The following is a 20,895-nucleotide window of genomic DNA, read 5'->3' as shown; positions in this document are numbered from 1 at the left end:
GAAGGCCATGATCATTTATCCCTTCCCAGCCTTAAAAAACCCTGCAGCCTCTCCAGGATTGGTACACCACAGTAAATGTGCCAATTCTAGGGCTTTGCCCGTTTCTTCCAGATTGGGGGAAGTTATGGGGGTGTTTTATAAACACCTCACCATTACTAACCCCTGGGCTTCACCTGACATTACACAGCTGAGATCAACCCCCCAAAAAATTACCCCAATTATCTCCATTACTAACCCCTGGGCTTGTGCTGACATGAACCCCCAAAAATATTACACCAATTGCCACAATAGGGCAATCGGGAAGAGTAGGATAAAGCAACAGAATTGGAGAATCTCATGTGAGTCACCAATTCTGAGGCAGCTGCGGACTGGTATTTCTAAGCTGGAAAGGGCCAAATATCGATAGACCTTCCCAATCTGATAATATAAGCCTGCGAGCTGTCTGCTTTACATTGGCTGGTTACCAAAAAAAAGGGAGACCTCAAGTCTTTTAAAAATATTTATGATATTTCTCTGTGATGCATTTTTTAGGTGCGTTTTCAGCCGCAAAACATGCGGCGTGGGCACTTGAGCATGGCGCTTGAGCACCCACTATACTTGATCAAATTAAATATATATAGCTGGGAATTCGGAAAAACAAAAGAACCAAGTTCTTAAATCAGGATACTCTCCAATATACACAATTAGAGAATAAAGGATATTGGGAGTGTAGATCCCTTATAATACAATACATGGATGTGGCATCAAGTAGATTCTAGACCTTGTTTTTGCCAAAAATTACACAACATATTTAATCAAAATTATACAAACAAGAAAACTCAAAAATGGACAAAATCACCATGTAGAAAAAGTTGTGACTATAAAAACAATACAACCATGGGGCAATACAATAGGCATACAGCATATCAGGGAGTAAATAGGGTCACAAAAATATATAAGGTAATATACAGAGTAAGATTCATTATAATACATGACCCATAGGCATGGGGTGTGAGGATTTGCATAAAATTTATTAAAATTTATAATACACAGGAGAAGTCAATGAGGTGATTGTTCACGAAAATAGACTATTTTCCATATAAGTATATATTACATTCTACAGGATGGTGGGGAAGGGGACAGTAGGTTGAGGGTTGCAGCAGCTCCAGTGATGGTGAGGCGGTAGCTCCAGTAGTGGTGAGGAGGCAGCGGGGATCATTGCAGGCTGTAAGCTTTCCTGAAGAGATGGTTTTTCAGGTTACATCTGAAGGATCCGATTGTGGTTGATAGTCGGACGTGTTGGGGCAAAGAATTCCAAAGGATGGGGGATATTCGGGAGAAGGCTTGGAGGCGGTTGGGTGAGGAGCGAATAAGTGTGGAGGAGGGAAGGAGGTCTTGGGATGACTGGAGATTACATGAGGAAAGGTATCGGGAGATTAGTTCAGAGACATATGGGAGAGACAGGTTATAGATGGCCTTGTAGGTCAGTATTAGTAATTTGAATTGGATACGCTGAGGGAATGGGAGCCAGTGAAGAGATTTGCAGAGGGTAGAAGTGGAGGCGTAGCGAGGAGATGAATTAGTCAGGCGGCAGAGTTAAGGATGGACTGGAGAGGTGCGAGGGTGTTAACAGGGAGGCCACAGAAAAGGATGTTGCAATATTCGAGGCGGGAGATGATGAGGGCATGTACAAGCATCTTAGTAGAATGAGGGTTGAGGAAGGGATGGATTCTGGAAATATTTTTGAGCTGGAGGTGACTGGAGGTGGAGAGAGCTTGGATGTACGATTTGAAGGACAGGGCAGAGTCAAGGGTTACTCCGAGGCAGCTGACCTCTGGTACGGGGGAAAGTGTGATGTCGTCAATGGTTATAGATAAGTCGGGTAAGGGAGATCTGTGAGATGGGGAAAGATGATCAGTTCAGATTTGTCTACATTGAGTTTGAGAAAGTGAGAGGAGAAGAAGGAGGATATGGCTGATAGACACTCCGGGATTCTAGACAACAGAGAGGTGACGTCTGGGCCAGAGAGGTAGATCTGAGTATCATTGGCGTAAAGGTGGTACTGGAATCCATGGGACTTTATGAGTTTCCCCAGGCCAAGTGTATAGATTGAGAAGAGTAGGGGTCCTAGAACAGCCTTGGGGGACTCCAACAGAGAGAGGGTGGGATGAGGAGGTAGTGTGGGAGATGCTGAATGTGCGGTTGGAAAGGTATGAGGAGATCCAGGATAGGGCGAGGTCTTTGATGCCAAAGGAGGAGAGGATCTGTAGTAGGAGGCATTGGTCAACTGTGTCGAAAGCAGAGGACAGGTCAAGAAGGAGGAGTATAGAGTATTGTCCGTTAGCTTTGGCTGTAAGTAGGTCTTTGGTAATTTTGGTCAGGGCTGTCTCTGTGGAATGATGGGGATGGAAACCAGATTGCAGATTGTCAAAGAGAAAGTTAGATGAGAGGTGGGAGGAAAGGTCAGCGTGGACATGCTGTTCCACGAGTTTAGAAGTGAATGGGAGCAGCGATATTGGGTGATAGCTGGACATGGCTGTTGGGTCGAGAGTTGGCTTTTTAAGGATAGGCATGATTGTGGCATGTTTGAAAGCAGAAGGGAAAGTACCGGAAGTACAGTAATTGATAGGTTGAAGAGGTGGGTTAGGGATGGGATAAGAGTGGTGGCAAGGTTGGGGAGGATGTGGGATGGGATGGGGTCGAGTGCACAAATGGTGAGGTGTAATTTGGGGATTAGATGAGCAAGCTCCCCTTCATTGTTGTTGGATAAGGAGGTTATGGGGTTTGGGCATTGGTCTGGTATACAAAGGGGTTGTGGTGGTTGAATAATAAAGACTTGCCGTGTTTGGTCTATCTTGTTTTTGAAGTGCATGGCGAAGTCCTCAGCAGAGATTAGGGAAGTTGGAGGGGGCAGTGGTGGGCGGAGGAGGGAGTTAAGAGTATTGAACAACTGTATGAGGTTGTGGGATAAGGTACATACAAGGGATATAAAGTAGGCCTGTTTAGTAGAGGTGAGGGCAGATTTGAATGCAAGTATTGCTTGCTTGAGTGCAGTGAAGTCATCTTGGGAATGAGTTTTCTTCCAGCGCCATGCAGAAATTCTGGATGCTTGCTGAAGTTTTTTAGTGGTGTTATTGTGCCAGGGTTGTCTATTGATTTGTCGCACTCTGCTATGCATGACAGGGGCGACCGAGTCAATGGCTAATGCGAGAGTGGCATTGTAGAAACTAGTGGCAGTGTATGTGTCGTGGAGTGAAGATATGGAGGACAATGGTAGGATAGAGTCAGAGAGTATGTGAGTGTCTAGATGTGCAAGGTTTCTGCGGGGGTGCGCATGTTGCTGGACATGGGTGACAGGTGAGGACTCGGAGGACAGTGATGAGAATGAAAGTAGATGGTGGTCAGATGGAGGGAGAGGTTGTGAAGTTAGATAGGGAGCAGAGACGGGTGAAGACCAGGTCTAATGTGTGTCTGTCTGTGTGGGTGGCTGAGGAGGACCACTGAGTAAGTCCATAAGATGAAGTAAGCGACAGGAGTTTTGCGGCTGCTGACTGGTGGGTGTCAATGGGGATGTTGAAGTCACCCATGATGATGGTGGGAATGTCAACAGAGAGAAAGTGAAGGAGGCGGGTAGAGAATTGGTGAATGAAGGCAGTGGTTGGGCCTGGAGTTCGGTATATGACAGCCACTTGGAGGTTGTAGGGAGAGTAGATGCGGACAGAGTGGACTTCAAAAGAGGGGAGGACAAGGGAGGGAAGAGGTGGGATTGGGTTGAAGGTGCAATTGGAAGAAGAAGGCCCACTCCTCCATCATGTCTGTTGCCAGGAGGAGTGTGGTTGAAGTGGAGGCCGCCATAGAATAGTGCAGCAGGGGAGGCGGTGTCGTAGCGTGTCAGCCATGTTTCAGTGAGGCCAAGGAAGGAAAAATTGCAGGAGGTAAAGAGGTCGTGAATTACATGGCGTTTATTGCAAATGGAGCGGGCATTCCAGAGGGATCCCGAGAGAGAGCAGGGTGGTGGGCGTCAAGGGCATAGATTTGAGGTGAGAAAGATTTCGGGTGTTTGTTTTGGCTGGGGAATGATAGAAGAGGTAATAATGGGAGCTATGAGCTGTGGGGGTCCAGGGTTGGGAGATAAGTCACCAGCAGTGAGAAGCAGAGAGATGCAGAGCAGGTGGGAGGAGAGTGGGAGATTAGTTTTGTGTGTTATTAGGAGAGATCTGAGGTTGAGGAGCAGGTCAGTGGTTGAGGTCAGGTGTGTCATGATCCCAGTGCAGGTTTTTGAGCTGCACACCGGGGGTTAATGTCTGGAGCTCTGTGCAGGTTTTGACCTGCACACTTGGGGTTAATGATTGTGGCCTCTTTCTGGTTCTGGGAGAGCTTCATAAACCCCTGGGTAGCTTCAATCCCTGCCAGTTATACTTTTGCCTTTGGCCTAGTGTGCTGACCCCCATGTGCCTGTTTGTTGCTATAGCTTGTTTATATGGTTCTGACCCGATTCTGTTTCCCGTTGTGAGTTTGCCTGTTGATTTTGTACTGCGTTATTATCTGTGTATGACTCATTGCCTGTGACCTGACTACTCTCTGCTCGCCCCTCTTGTACCTTGCAACTATCTGTGTATGACTCATTGCCTGTGACCTGACTACTCTCTGCTCGCCCCTCTGGTACCTTGCAGCTATCTCTGTGTGTGACTCATTGGGTACGTCCTGATTATTCTCACTATCTATGCCCCTTGGTAACTTTGTCTCGCAGTTACTCTGCTAGGAATTGTCTTGCAGCTCCTAGCTCTGTGGAGTTTAAGCCACGCCTCTAGCAGTCACGTGCTTCAGGTCCTGCGGCTCTGAAGTACACATCTATTCGGTTGCTGCCCGCTCCACAGATAGCTTTGAGCACTGTTCGCTTTACTCAGGACACGCGCACTGGCTCAGTGAGCTAGTTCAGTGTGGTGTCTCTGACAAGGTGGGGGCAAGAGGAAAGGAGGGATTATTGCGTGGTTAGAAGGTGCTGGGTCTGTGGATAGCGAAGGAGAGTCAGGAGTAATGTAGGCAAAACCATTAGAGCATATTTCAGCATGGTAAGAGTAAGTGTGGAGCTAACAGAAAATTTTTTTGTATATTTTAACAAAGGTTAGGCGTACCTTCTGGTCACTTCTGGCTCATTTCTGGCATATTTCTATTGTTATCCTTAAAAAAGACATCATTGCAAAAGACAGCCCAAGGTCTAGACAGTCCTGTGCCTCTGAATTTATGGCAACTTAACAGCACATGAAAAAGCCCAAGTGTGATCAGAAGGGAGGAGCAGAAGGAAGGCTGGACACAGACACAGGAGATGATTAATTAGAAGTCAGAAGAGAAAATGCAAAAGGAGATTGATTCACATGGACAGATAAGGCCAAATTGTCTGTTAGAATCAAGGAAATAAGGTGAGAAAGGAGTCAGCAGACATACCAGTAATAGAGAGATACAGGGTCATTGGAATCAGGAAAGATGGGTTATGGTATTGCAGCATTTATTTAGGTATTTTGACGAAACATACCTCCCCCTTACTACTAACCCAGAAGTGAAGTATGATCGGCGGTGAAACTCACAAACCAGGCCTGAAATCATAATATAGGTATATTAATAAGTTTAATCAATTTTAATCAAGATATTATTTTTGTTCTGGACTACCCCTTTAATGACCACCATTGCAACTTTTTTCATTTTAACACAATTGAGGAAAAATTTTCTTGCGCGCGATGTAAGGTGAAAATGCATCAGCCATATGTCATTAGCAAAAGCAGCATCTACATGGTTAACAGTGAGAGGAAGCTCCCTCTTTAACCCCATGGGCACTTGATTGTGGGGTGCTAGCTACGGTGGCCTGTTAGACACTGCTTATGGCAAGGCCTAACAGGCTAAGTGTCAGTGTAAGGCTGGAGTCACACACAACGTATAAAAAAAAAAAAAATCGGTCTGTTTTTCTCGGATGAGAATCGCAGAAATGTTTCATGAAGAGTGATCCGTATGTGAGCCGTGTGTAATGTGAGGATGCGATTTCCTCGCATCAAAGTATCCGTGTGACATCCATATACATACAGTCTATTTACACTAATGTTAAAAAGTTTAGGGTCACTTAGAAATTTCCTTATTTTTGAAAGAAATCAGTTTTTTTCCAATAAAGCTGACATTAAATGATTCAGAAATACACTCTATACATTGTTAATGTGGTAAATGATAAATCTAGCTGCAAACATCTGGTTTGCAATGCAATATCTTCATAGGTGGAAAAAACCACTCATATACGACCATAGATCCAGTATAAAAATAGAATATCTTTATTTGACAGGTATGCAGAGCAAGACAAAAACAGTGTGATAATACACATAGAATAACCACGTGGCATGGAAACCGTGGCGGATCCCACCCAGAAACTCACAAACTTGTATTATAAATCAGATGTAATATATATATATATATATATATATATATATATATATATATATATATATACACACACACAATACATTTGTATGCAACTCAATTCTTAATACAAATTGTAAACCGTATCAATCGCTAATCCAATCAGCCCTAAAGGTATATCATAACGTCCCAGTGAGCCAATAAATCACTATCCCATAAAGATCGAATAAATACCATCTAAGGGAGATAATAACGAGAATATAAGTGCCACCGTCATCTTTATCATACCGAATCGACATAATATAACCCTGGTTAATATACCAGTCCTAGTTTTGTAACCTCATGATGTCGCTGATGCAATATATATGACCATGTTAACCCAAAATGGGATCCGCCATGTTTTCCATGCCACGTGGTTATTCTATATGTATTATCACACTGTTTTTGTCTTGCTCTGCATACCTGTCAAATAAAGATATTCTATTTTTATACTGGATCTATGGTCGTATATGAGTGTTTTTTTCCACCTCCTTTTTCATTGTGTTTTTACGATGGATCTATATTGAGGTCCTTTTCAAACGGTGACATACAGGTTGAATACATAGTATGCCTGTAATGTGGTATCTCAGCCTGTTTGTGTTTATGAGTATTTCTTTTGATTAATATCTTCATAGGTGTATAGAGGCCCATTTGCAACAACCATCACTCCAGTGTTCTTATGGTACTTTGTGTTTGCTAACTGTGTAAGAAGGCTAATGGATGGTTAGAATACCCTTGAAAACCCTTGCGCAAGTATGTTAGCACAGCTGAAAACAGTTTGGCTGATTAGAGAAGCTATAAATATGATTTCCTTTGAGCTAGTTGAAAATCTGGTGCATTATATTTGTTGGTTCCATTAAACTCTCAAAATGGCCAGATAAAAGAACTTTCATGGGAAACTTGACAGTCTATTCTTGTTCTTAGAAATGAAGGCTATTCCATGCGAGAAATTGCCAAGAAACTGAAGATTTCCTACAAGGGTGTGTACTACTCCCTTCAGAGGAGAGCACAAACAGGCTCTAACCAGAGTAGAAAGAGAGGTGGGAGGCCCCGCTGCGCAACAAGACAACTATATTAGAGTACGTAGTTTGAGAAATCGACGCCTCACAGGTCCTCAACTAGCCGCTTTATTAAATAGCACATGCAAAACGCCAGTGTCAACGTCTACAGTGAAGAGGCGACTCCGGGATGCTGGCCTTCAGGGCATTGTGGCAAAGAAAAAGCCATATCTGAGACTGGCTAATAAAAAGTAAAGATTAATATGGGCAAAAGAACACAGACGTTGGACAGAGGAAAATGGGTAAAAACTGTTAAGGACAGACAAATCCAAGTTTGAGGTGTTTGGATCACTCAGAAGAACATTTGTGAGACGCAGAACAACTGAAAAGATTCTGGAAGAGTGCCTGACGCCATCTGTGAAACATGGTGGAGGTAATGTGATGGTCTGGGGTTGCTTTGGTGCTGGTAAAGTGGGAGATTTTACAAGGTAAAAGGGAATGAAAGGTCTGAAATGCTGTAATTGCAACTCATTTGATTAATAAAAGTATGAGTTTTCATGGAAAACACAAAAATGTCTGGATGACCCCAAACTTTTGAATGGTAGTGTGTGTATATATATATATATATATATATATATATATATATATATGTGTGTCAGTGAGACACATATATACAGTTATATTTCATAAAGTTTTAGATAGCAGAATAGGTTAGTATTCAATTATCAGCATCCGTAAAATCATTACAGAACCCAACAGGATATGAGACATGGTTTACATATAGTAATCCATTGCATATCCCTCACTAATAATGTTAGTAGTGTATGTGTGTTAAATTTTGGAGCTGTAGGTGTTAAATTAAAGGATTCATTCACGAAAAAAACTGGCGTGGGCTTCCGCCCAATTTTGTCCGCCAGAGAGGGCAAACCAGTGACTGAGGGCAGATATTAATAGCCAAGAGAGGGTCCCCCTGGCTAAAATAATCTCCCCCAGCCACCCCAGAAAAGACGCATCAATAAGATGTGCCAATTCTGGCACTTACCTGCTCTCTTCCCATTGCCCTGTAGCGGGTGGCATATGGGGTAATAAGGGGTTGCTATTGTAAGGTGACATTAATCCCTGGTTAATAGTGGAGAGGTGTCAATAAGACACCTATCCATTATTAATCCACAAGTCTGAAAGGGGTTATAAAACACACACATATTAAGAAAAAAGACTTTTAATGAAACAAACACGCATTTTATCCATCTTTATTACACTCCCAATCTACTTGAAGCCATCGTTCTCCTGTAAAAAAAATCCAAAATAAAAAAGCAACATTATCACATACTGTACAGTCTAGGCCGAGATACGGTGGAAATCGCAGCATGCTGCGATTTTTCTCTCACGTATAATACGGACGAGAAAAAAGCGGATGATGGGAGCTGCCCCATAAATTAACACTGGTTCAAGTGCCATGCGATTTTTTCTCGCATAGCACTCGTCCGTATTTCTCTCTAATGTGACTCTGGCCTAACCATGATCTGCAGTACAGCAATACGGAAGTAGTATTGCAGAAGGACTAAGAAAAAAGTCAATAAATTTTATAACAAATTTAAAAAAACAGGTAAACATTGTGGAAAAATTTGTGCTTATTTATTATTTTTTTACTTACTTATATAGCGATATTGATTTCCCCAGGGCTTTATCGACATCAAATGTGTAAAGATGTTTATATAAAGAGTTTAAAGACAGAAATAACAAGAAAAACAAACAATCATGCACAAAATTGGTATCGCCTCGTTTGCAACAATGCAAGATCGGAAACTGTTACATTATTTGTTTTGTGTTGTAAATACCATAAAAAAAATAAAAACTGACAAAAATGTAGGTTTTTCCTGATACGAACAGGAAAAAAAAAAGAGAACAAAAAAGTAATCAAACACATGTATGTTGAAAAAGTATAGTATCACTGGAAACATCAATGTGTCCCGTAAAAAGAAAGCCTCGTACAGTTCTGTTGGAGGAAACATAAAACGTTATAGACTTTAGAATACAAAGCTGAAAAACAAATTATTTTTCAGCAAAAAATGTTTTACTTTAACCCCTTCACAACTTGCGCTGTACATGTACTGTGCATGTCGTGTCTCTCCCTTTGATGTGGGCTCCGGCGCTGAGCTCACATCTTTCCCAACACATGTCATCTGTTTTGAACAGCTGAAATGTGCTCCCAACAGCCGCAGGTGGAATCGTGATCCATCCACGGCTGTTAAACTGTTAAATGCCACTGTTGAAGTCAATCTCTGATAGTGGCATTTAGTGTGATCGTGCCAGAAGCGCATCACTAATCCTACCCATCGGCACCTGTGTCACATGACCGCAGGTCGCCAATGGGTTGACATGACAACCCGTGGTCTGCAGGAGATCCCTGTGGTTGTCACTGATGGACTGCTGTGAGCAGCGGTCGGTGATCATAGCAAGTGAGCAGCAGGTGATCTGATCATCGCCTGTGTGTAGCAGAGGCGATCGAATTACTAAAGCTTCTATTATGCCCTGGAGACTATTGAAGCAAGCAAAAGAAGAAAAAAATGTTTTTTTATTAACAAATAAAAAAAATATAAAAATTTAAACCACCCTCCACTTACCCCATTCAAAATACAACTCTAAAAAATACACATATTTGGCATCGCCACGTTCAGAATCGCCCAGTCTATCAAGATATAGAAATAATTAATCCGATTGGTAAACGGCGCAGCGAAAAGAAAATTAAAAACGCCAGATTTATGTTTTTTTGGTCCAGCAACACTGCATTAAAATGCATACTGACAGAAAAATAAAAAAAGTTATGGCTCTGGGAAGAAGGGGAGCAAAAAACAGAAACGCAAAAATGAAAAAGGGCTGTGGCATGAAGGGGTTAAGTTTTCAAATGAGCAAAATATAAAAGCCTAAATAAATCTAGTATCACCACGATCATACTGACTGCAAGATAAAGCTGACATATCCCTCCAAAATATATGAATAAAAATGGTCAAAAAATATTTTGCACTGAAAAAATGAAAGAAAAAATCAATTTTAGTGTGCAAAAGTAGGAAAACATTAAAAAAAAATCTTGTATTACCCTGGTATTGCTGCAATTGTTCTGACCTAAAGAAAAAAGCTGTCTTATCACTTATACCGCACGGCGAATATCATAAGAAAATGAATAAAAAGATACTTTTTTATATGTACAGTATATATCAGACACCTGCGCTAACTGCCTGTAAAGACGGTTAATAGAAATGGGGTTTTTGCACAAGAGGAGATTCAATTGTGTAGTTAAACAGGTATAATCAATGGTAAAGATGAAACCAAACAAATGATACTCCATGGTGCTCAATGAATAGATTATGCTCCGTGGTTAATACCACTAGTCCTTATTATGCCCACAAAAAAAAACTTAAGCGATGTTGAACTTTCTCTGATAAGAGGCATGGATGGAATCAATGCCGGAACTTGTGGTTGCAATGGCACATACTGGTGGTTCAGTGTTAAAGGAGGTAATGAGGCGTTCTGTGACAGCACCAAGTGGGCGTCCCCCCTATCAGGTGCACTACAACTTCCACAGGAGCTGGGAGCTGGGGAGAGCAGGCGGCGGTAGCGTGTTCCAGTGTACACGTGCGCACCAGGCCTGACGAAGAAGGTCTGTGAACCTTGGAAACGCGTCGGCACTAGTTTGGTCCTCCTGCGCTCCCATCCCCACTTGCGGTGATGTCACCCGCCCCCTCAACCCGACGCTGTTTTGGCGCTGGTGCGCACGTGTACGCTAGAACACGCTGCCGCCTGCTCTCCCCAGCTCTCAGCTCCTGTGGAAGTTGCAGTGCACGTCACAGGGGCCGCCCCCTTGGTCCTGTCACAGCACGCCTCATTACCTCCTTCAACACTGAACCACCAGCATGTGCCTTTACAACCACAAGATCCGGCATTGATTCCATCCAGGTTCAGGTCCCCAAAGGAAACTAAAAACTAAAGTAAAAAAAAAGAGTAATAAAATAAAAGGCAATAAAATATATATATACCTTAAAATTCAAATCACCACTTTTTCCAAATTTAAAAATAAAAACCTAAAAGAATAAATATTGCTGTGTTTTTATTGGTTCAATATATATAAATAGCAAATTATTTAGAAGGCAATCTATGTACCCCAAAGTGGTGCCAATAAAAACAACAACTTGGCATATAAAAAAAATCAAGCCTTCATTAAGTTATCGCTCTTTTTATTTTACAAAGTTCTGAACTTTTGCTAACCACTAAAATAAAAAAAAACTTTACAAATTTGTTATTTTGTGATTGTGCTGAACGGAGAATCAGGTCACTTTTACAATGAATGCTGTGAAAGCAAACTCCCCAAAAAACAATGGCGGAATTGTGTTTTGTTTTAACATTCAATGCACTTGGAATTTTTCTTTGCATTTCTCAATGCAGTATACAGTAAAATGAATGGTGTTATTCAAAATATAACTCATCTCATGAAACCAAGCATATCACTATTTCAAGGGAAAAATTTTAAAAATGTACAGCTCTTGGACAAAAAAAACGCAAAGTTACATAGAATTATATATATTGGATCCATATAGAAACTGTACATTAATGATACAAGGTAAACGATACAATGTTCATCCATACAACAACGTTACGGTGCTTTTGTTTTACAGAAAAATAATGCGGATAATGCGAGGGAGGCTACTCTTGAAACTGAAGGATTCAATTAAACATTTCCTTAAATGTGCCAATTCAGCATCAGTGCTGTTTATGACGTCATGGATTTTATTTTTTTTTACCTTCATTTCAATGTGATGACGACTTCCATTTCTGATCTTAAGGCTGGAGTCACACTAACCTGCGCAAAATACGGTCAGTATTTTACATGCGTAATACGGATGACAGACCCCTGAATAGTGCTCCGTATGTCATCCGTAAGCAAGGTGTGGTTGCGTATTTTGCGCATGTCAGCATCCGTATGGCGAGATTTTCTCGCAGGCTTGCAAAATGGACATATAATGGAGCCCTATGACAGTTTTAATAAAGAAATGAAAGAATACATATAGACACATAGAATGCATATATATATATATATTTATATATATATTCTATATGTATTCTATGTGTCTATATCTATTCATTCGTTTCTTTATTAAACCTGTCAGTGTGAGTTTACTGTATAGCGCACTGAATTGCCGGCTTTGCTAAAAGACACCGGGTGCGTATTTCTCGCAAGTCACATGTGTGGTCCGTGTGTAATCCGTATTTTTTGCGCACCCATAGACTTGCATTGGCGTACTACGGCCGTAGTACGCTGACAATCGCAGCAGGCTGCGAGTGGCACGGAGCGTAGGATACTGAGGAGAAATATACGGCTGGTGCGAGTGACCCCATAGAGAATTATTGGTCCGTGTTTAATGCGTGCTTTTAGCGCCTCTCACTCTCCCGTATTCCTCGCCAGTGTGACTCCGGCCTAAGGCTGCCATACCTATTAGATGAATGTCGACTGAACCTGCTAATTTTGGACATACACTCCAGCTGTTTATGTATATGGTAGTGGCCCAACTTTGCTTGACATCAAAAGTCATAAGAAAGAAGTATTGGGCATGTTGGATGTCAGCATGCCCCATCTTTTTTCCTCAAGGAAGATAAGCCAACACAAGAGTTCATGTGGACGGTGGGTCATCAGGAATTGGTGGCTGAAAGAATGAGAGTTCAGCTGAAAGTTAACAAAGGAGGATGACCAACAATATGAAATATTTTATTCACTTAAATTGAAATCAGATAGTTTTTTTTTTTAATACTGTGAACAGATGTCCCTTAGGATGTACCATATTTAATTTTAAGTTTGCCATATTATACCATATTTATATCTGTTTTCCTAATAGTTATGCCTTCTTTTAAAATGAATATAAATGTAAAAGGGGTTTTTCCATCTGACATATCAAAAGGATAAGCCATAAATGTATGATGGCTACAGGCCCCACCACTGGGAATTAAAGAGAACCTTTCACTATTTAAAAGGAGCATCCCCTCCAATTGCCGCTTCTCAACTGAATCTGGAACAGGCTTTCTTTGATCGGTGGGTATGTGACACCCGGACCCCTGACCGATCAGCTGTTCCCAGTGTCAGTCAGAACTGCACAGCACAACTTCCCGGACTGTATAGTGGCCGTGGCCAGGTACTGCACATCCGCCTCTTATTCAAATCAAGAGCCACTATTTCGTCAGTGGGGAAGTGCTGTGCAGTCTCGCAACTGAGCAATTCCAGCCACCACCAACATGAGGAACAGTTGATTGGCGGGGGTGCCGGGTGTCACATTTCCCTCAACCAGACATTGATGATCTATTATAAGGATAGGCCATCAAAGTTAACGTCTCAAATAATCCCTTTAAAAATAAAAATCTATAACTATGTTGATGCTCTGCTGTCAGAGGAGAAGTGGCCGATCATGCATGGCTTTCTTCATTCATTTTTATACGAGAGTTCCGAGAATTGCTGAGAACACTTGTTCGCCAACTTTTCATACCTCCCATACGGCGTCAAATTACCTTCTCCATGTTTACTAAAGCCAAGGAGACACAGGGGCAAGGCTACGGGCAAAGCCAAACTGAGAGGTGTGGAGAGAGGAGGAGGGGTGAAGGATTTTCTGCATACTTGCATGTAAATGGGTGACTGGATAACCAGGTGACTATAAGGCTAGGTTCACATTGCGTTAATGCAGCCCGTTCAACACATAGCGTTGGCAGACTGCATTAACGCTACTGTCATATTGTCATTGCGTTTACCGATCATGCTAGCGCAGCTTCCCTATCTGTGCTAGCAGTGACGGAACCTCGGACGCTGCAGACCGCGTCCGAGGGTCCGTCACAGAATGACAGCACATCGCGAACGCAAGCCGATTATGACATGCGTTGGCAATGCGCTCGTCTATTGCAGTCTATGGGTGCGTTAACGCATCCGTTACATAGCGTTAATGCCGCTATGTAACGGATGCGTTAAATGCTGCCCACAAACGCAATGCAACCCAGCCTTATTCCAGTCAGTCTCCATGTACAGTAGGACGAATGTGACGACTCCTGGAGTGGACCCTCTGGGTCGTGGCACCAACCCTCCCAGGGCGAGCTGGCCTAGTGAGGACCACCCCCTATACAGGGAGTGTCAGGAGCAAGCCCCACGGGATAAAGTACCACGACTGCTGACAACAGGCGGCCGTCTCACAGGAGACACGCGTGAGTCTGCAGGGAGGTGCAGGGTGTACTCAGGAACAAAGGGTGTGTACACGGGAGTGCGCTAGATACAGGATAGTGCAAGACGGGTACACGAGAGCACGTATGGCGAGCAGCGACTAGTACGTCCGGGGCTGAGCAACACAGGACGCGTGCAAGGAGCACGTCAGAGTACTGAGTGGGGCAGCAGGTGTGCCAAGAGGTGTAACAGAGTACAGGGACAGAGTGTGTGCCAGGAGGCATAACTGAGTACAAAGCAGAGAGCGGATTCAGAGCGTGCGCCAAGAGGCACAATAGAGTCCAAGACATAGTGCAGGTTCAGAGCGAGTACACCGAGAGGCATGGCTGAGTATAGGACAGGGCCTGAATACAGCGCACAGCCAGGCAGGGACACACCAGACCAAGTCAGGAAGCACAACAATAATCAGGCACCTCCCATAGGGGAGGTAGTCTGATATAGCACATGACCACTAAAGCTTCCGGGTCAAGTCCTCCATTACCATAGAGAGGACGGACCTGGAGAATGAACAGACAAGAGCGCGCAAGCGCATACCCAACATGGAGGAGGTGGGAGCCTGGGTACGAGAAGTGCGCGTGCGCACCCGATGGGACCCCTGGAGCGACCGCGGCTCCGGAAGAGATGACGTCAGGACCAAAGTCCCGTCTCCAGATGAGCACGGCGTGACAAAGAACAGCTCTGAAGCACAAACTGCTGCCCAAACAAGTCAAATGCTAATGAACGTTCATTAGTACATGTAGGTTTAAATATTTTGGAGATGTAATTTAGGTCTACTTTAGAGGGAAACTGTTATGCTGAAAATGTCTGATCTGCAAGAGAAGAGTCCAGTGGGAGGTGCTAAGCAGTGATTGACAGTCTACCCTGTATCACTGTGCATGCAGAGATGGCACTGAGCAGGACCGCCCACTGGAGTCCTTGGATTTCTGTGATTAAAATGCAAATTTTATACTGGATCTTTTCCAACAAACCTATATGTCATTCTGCTCAACTTTTCCTCCTCTATATCCACAGATCGCACCTCATGTACAACATGACAGGTTCCCTTTAAAGACGTCTTATGAATTTTTGTTTTTTTTTGGTGCTGAATTAATTATGTATATTATTCATCAAATGAACTGTACAGGAAGCGATCTATGACAGCTTCCGGTATTGAGTGAGAAGATCCCCACGCATGTGCTGTTCATCTATTGACAGTACATAAGGAGCTGTAATTCGTTCCGTTTGAGACTCTATCGCGTAAGGGCTAAGACATATGCGTCACAATGTTGATTGACCGTTCCTATTGGTGGCTCTGACTATAAATACTAACACCTGATTACAAGTAAACCAAGCCTCCTGAAGAAGCTGCGGCGTAACGCATGTAGGGGCGGCGGGCCAGGGCAGCGTTACTGCATAATTTCAGTTTGCACTTTTATGGTACCTTACATTTCTGAGCACCTTTCCCTTATTTTTGGTTTATGCACTAATATTATAATATTATTTGGGTGGGAGTGCACTCAATAATAAATCAAGATTTAGAGCTTAACCGCTTCCTGACCACCCACAGTAGATAAACGTTGGCGCTTGCTGGCTTTGTGCAGCGCCGACGTTTATCTACTGTCGGCGGTTTTGTGCCCCCCCGGGACCCCCACATAACTTACAACGCTGGGATCCCGGTGCACAATGCATGCTGGGACCCCCGACGTCATCGAGACCTGATTGGTTCAGGTCCTGATGACGTCAGCGTCACAGCAGCCAATGGGAGCGATCGCTGGGAAAGCTGCTTGTTTCCCGGCGATCTCACTCATTGTAACGCGGCTTCTCCTCTGATCTAACACTGACAGATGATCAGAGGTGAAGCAGCGTTACTGTGTGACTAGATCGCTGCCTGGCACAGCTGATCGCTGCCTGGCACAGCTGTGCCAGGCAGCGATCTTGTCTCACAGTAACGCTGCTTCTCCTCTGATCATCTGTCATTGTGAGATCAGAGGAGAAGTCACGTTACTGTGTGCCAGGCAGCGATCTTGTCACATAGTAACGCTGCTTCACCTCTGATCATCTGTCAGTGTGAGATCAGAGGAGAAGTGGCGTTACTATGAGTCAGATCGCAGGGCAGCGATCTAGTCACAAAAAGAAAAAAAAAGTAAAGAAAAAAAAAGCAGGTACACGGGCTAGGGCTAGGGTTAGGGTTAGGGCTAGGGTTAGGGTTAGGTTTGGGATTAAGGTTATGGTGTGTTGGTGTTAGGTTTTTGGTTATGGTTAGGGCTGAGATTAGGGTTAGGGGTGTGTTGGGGTTAGGGTTGGAATTAGAATTGGGGGTTTCCACTGTTTAGGTACATCAGGGGCTCTGTAAACACAATATGACGCCCGCAGACCATTCCATCAAAGTCTGCATTCCAGAACGTCACTACTTCCCTTCCGAGCCCCACCGTGTGCCCAAACAGTAGTTTTCTCCCACATATGGGGTACCAGCGTACTCAGGACAAATTGGACAACAATTCTTAGGGTCCAATTTCTCCTGTTATCCTTGTGAAAATAAAAATTGGGGGCTAAAAGATCATTTTTGTGGAAAAAAAATGATTTATTTATTTTCACGCCTCTACATTATAAACTTTACTGAAACACTTGGGGGTTCAAAGTGCTCACCACACATCTAGATAAGTCCCATGGGGGGTCTAATTTCCAAAATGGGGTCACTTGTGGGGGGTTTCCACTGTTTAGGTACATCAGGGGCTCTCCAAATGCGACATGGCATCCGAACTCAATTCCAGCCAATTCTGCATTGAAAAAGTCAAACGGCACTCCTTCCATTCTGAGCTCTGCCGTGTGCTCAAACAGTGGTTTAGCCCCACATACGGGGTATTGGTGTATTCGGGAGAAATTGCACAAAAAATTTTGTGGTTCATTTTCTCTTTTTACACTTGTGAAAATAAAAAAAAATGGTTTTGAAGTAAAATGTTTGTGAAAAAAAGTTAAATGTTTATTTTTTCCTTCCATATTCCATTCATTCATGTGAAGCACCTGAAGGGTTAATAAACTTCTTGAATGTGGTTTTGAGTACATGGAGAGGTGCAGTTTTTAGAATGGTGTCACTTTTGGGCATTTTCTGTCATATTGACCCCCCAAACTCACTTCAAATGTGAGGTGGTCCCTAAAAAAAAATGGTGTTGCAAATTTTGTTGTAAAAATTAGAAATCACTGGTCAACTTTTAACCCTTATAACTTCCTAAAAAAAAAAATTATGTTTCCAAAATTGTGCAGATGTAAAGTAGACATGTGGGAAATGTTATTTATTAAATATTTTGTGCGATATCACTCTCTGATTTAAGGGCATAAAAATTAAAAGTTTGAAAATTGCAAAATTGATTTTTTTTAACAAATAAGCGCAGATCATATCTAAAAAATTTTACCACCATCATGAAGTACAATATGTCATGAGAAAACAATGTCAGAATCAGTAAGATCCGTTGAAGCGTTCTAGAGTTATGACCTCATAAAGTGACACTGGTCAGAATTGAAAAAATTGGCCCGGTCACGAAGGCAAAAACAGGCTCGGGTGTGAAGGGGTTAATCTCCCTCTCTTAACACCAGAGTATTGGAATATCCTTCCAGCTTTTGAATGGGCATACAGCCAGGTGTTCTCTTTAGGGTAGAATCAGTTGCACTTTATACTGGTCAATTTTATAGTTGGAATTTCTGTTTACTTAAGCACATATGCACTTTATATTTTGTATTTTAGTGCATACTTATTTTGAAAGACTTATGATTAAGTGATATTTACTACAATTGTGCTCTATAAGGTCATATTTATTCTGCCCTGTGTCCCATCAGTATTTATGCTCAGTTTTTTGTTTTAATTATGCATAATAAAATTTGTTATTTTAGCTTGGAAAACTCTACGTTCTCTCTTTCTTAATTGAATTGGGAGTATTTGATGGTGATACGGTATTTACCCAGTTGGTAAATATCATCATTGCTCCATGATATGGGTTGAGATTTGTGGAGTGAACAAGCTCTCACCAATCTTCTACAAATTCACACTTCCCATCAGACCCATATATGCCCCTCTTCTCAGATATTGCAGCCATGTTTAATTAATACCTGTGAGGCAGTGGCAAGTGACGCTACTGCTATGGGACCGTGAGCCGGAAGGCAGTTGCCAGTGTCGGCACTGGCCCCCGCCCGTCATCTCAAGTTCAACTGTATTGTCATCCTGAATGCCATTACAGTTGAAAGAAATCACTAAGGAAGGAGCGTCAGCTGACTATGGAGAGCATTATACTATATAAAGGACTATGGGGGGTGAATTATACCATATGTAGGACAATGGAGTGTAGATTATACTATATTAAAAACTATGGGGGTGCATTATATTATAAGAAGGACTATGGTGGGTGCAATATACTATTTATAGCACTATAGGGGTGAATTGTACCATATGGAGGACTATGGGGGTAGATTATACTATATGGAAAACTATAGGAGTGCAATATACTATAAGAAGGACTATGGTGGGTACATTATACTATATGGGGGACTATGGGGGTTTATTATACTATATGGAGTACTATGGGGGTGCATTAGACTATATGGAGGAATAGGAGGGGTGCATTGTACTGTATAGTGGACTATGGGGGGAGCATTATTATATACAGAGAACTATGGGGGTGCATTATACTATATGGAGAACTGTGGGGGAGCATTATACTATAAGAATGACTATGAGGGGTGCATTATACTACATAGAGGACTATGGTGGGAGCATTATGCTATATGGAGGACAAAACCACAAAAAGAAGACTTCAAAATCCTCCAATAATCTAGAAAAAACACACCAAAAAAACAGGCAAAGAAGCTTACCTGTCTAGGCCTCAAGACAAATGCACTATCAGGGTGCAGCAAACCCAAATAAAGATGACAACTACACAGGTGCAGTAATACCGATGAGACAGCCAGCTACAGCCAGCCAGACACACAGCCAGATTGTAGATTCAGAGATTGGTCGTTTGGTACACCAGTGCAAACAAATACAATCTGTATGCGGCACTGTTCACACACAAAGGATGACTAGCATCTGGCTTAAAGCCAATTAATAACGCCCTATTGCGGGCTACGTTATTAATAGGCTGTAGGCCAGATGCTCTGCATCCTTTGTGTGTGAACAGTGCCGCATACAGATAGTGTTTGTTTGCACTGGTGTACCAAACGGCCAGTCCCTGATTGTAGGTTGGCTGTCTCATCGGTATTACTGCACCTGTGTAGTCGCCACCTTTATTTGGGTCCGCTGCACCCTTATAGTGCATTTGTCTTTAGGCCTAGACAGTTAAGCTTCTTTCCCTGTTTTTTGGTGTGTTTTACCATATGGAGGACTATGGGGGTTCATTATAACGTATGGAGGACCAAAAAGTTCGTAATAGAAGGAGCGTAGATACCTGGCACTTTATGCTTTTCTACAGATTCAATACTGATACTTCCTCTCATATTATTTTTTTCCTTACTAGAGATCTAGATCCTGGATGGAAGACTGAGGAATTTAGCGAGCAATGTGATTGTTTAGTATTAATCATTTAATATGTCTGAACATATTCCAAAATATATGAATGAAAAAAATGTTCAAAAAATATTAGGCACCCAAAAGCATTTAAAAAAAAAAAAAAAAAAAAAAAAAAATCGATTTTAGTGCGGAAAAGTAGGAAAGCATTAAAAAAATTTGTATTAATCTGATATTGCTGTAATTGTTCTGACCTAAAGAATAAAGCTGTCTAATCACTTATATCGCAGGGTGAATATCATGAAAAAAATAAATAAAAAGCAATTTTTATATTTATCCTGCGCTCTATGCCTGGAATGATGTGAGTTGTAGTTCCACAAAACCTGGAATGTCCATAGTTCCTGCACCTACAAAATGTGTGAAAATGTGAAGCAATGGGAATGGTTTCTGTCTTAGACAATGACTCCTGCTCTTACATGTCATTTGTGTATTGTTAGATGTATCACCAGCAAAGAAACACTCAATGTTCTTGTTTTAAATGCATTTTACTTTTGGGAACTTTCCCTTACTCGCCCGCCTCCTCCAGCCTTGATGCTGACCAATGTGATCTGCAGATTATTACTACTTGTTATCAATATTAATTAACACCTATGGAGATTTCACTCATGGTCATTTGTGACATCATCAAATACAGGAGGCCATTGTTACCTCACAGAATGATGTCACAATGACTGTGGGTCTATATAAACGGGTGTTCAGGGGGC

This window comes from Dendrobates tinctorius, unplaced genomic scaffold (genome assembly GCF_039654945.1).
Source record: "Dendrobates tinctorius isolate UK_male_01 unplaced genomic scaffold, ASM3965494v1 ptg000073l, whole genome shotgun sequence".
NCBI lineage: Eukaryota > Metazoa > Chordata > Amphibia > Anura > Dendrobatidae > Dendrobates > Dendrobates tinctorius.
This window is presented reverse-complemented; position numbering follows the sequence as displayed.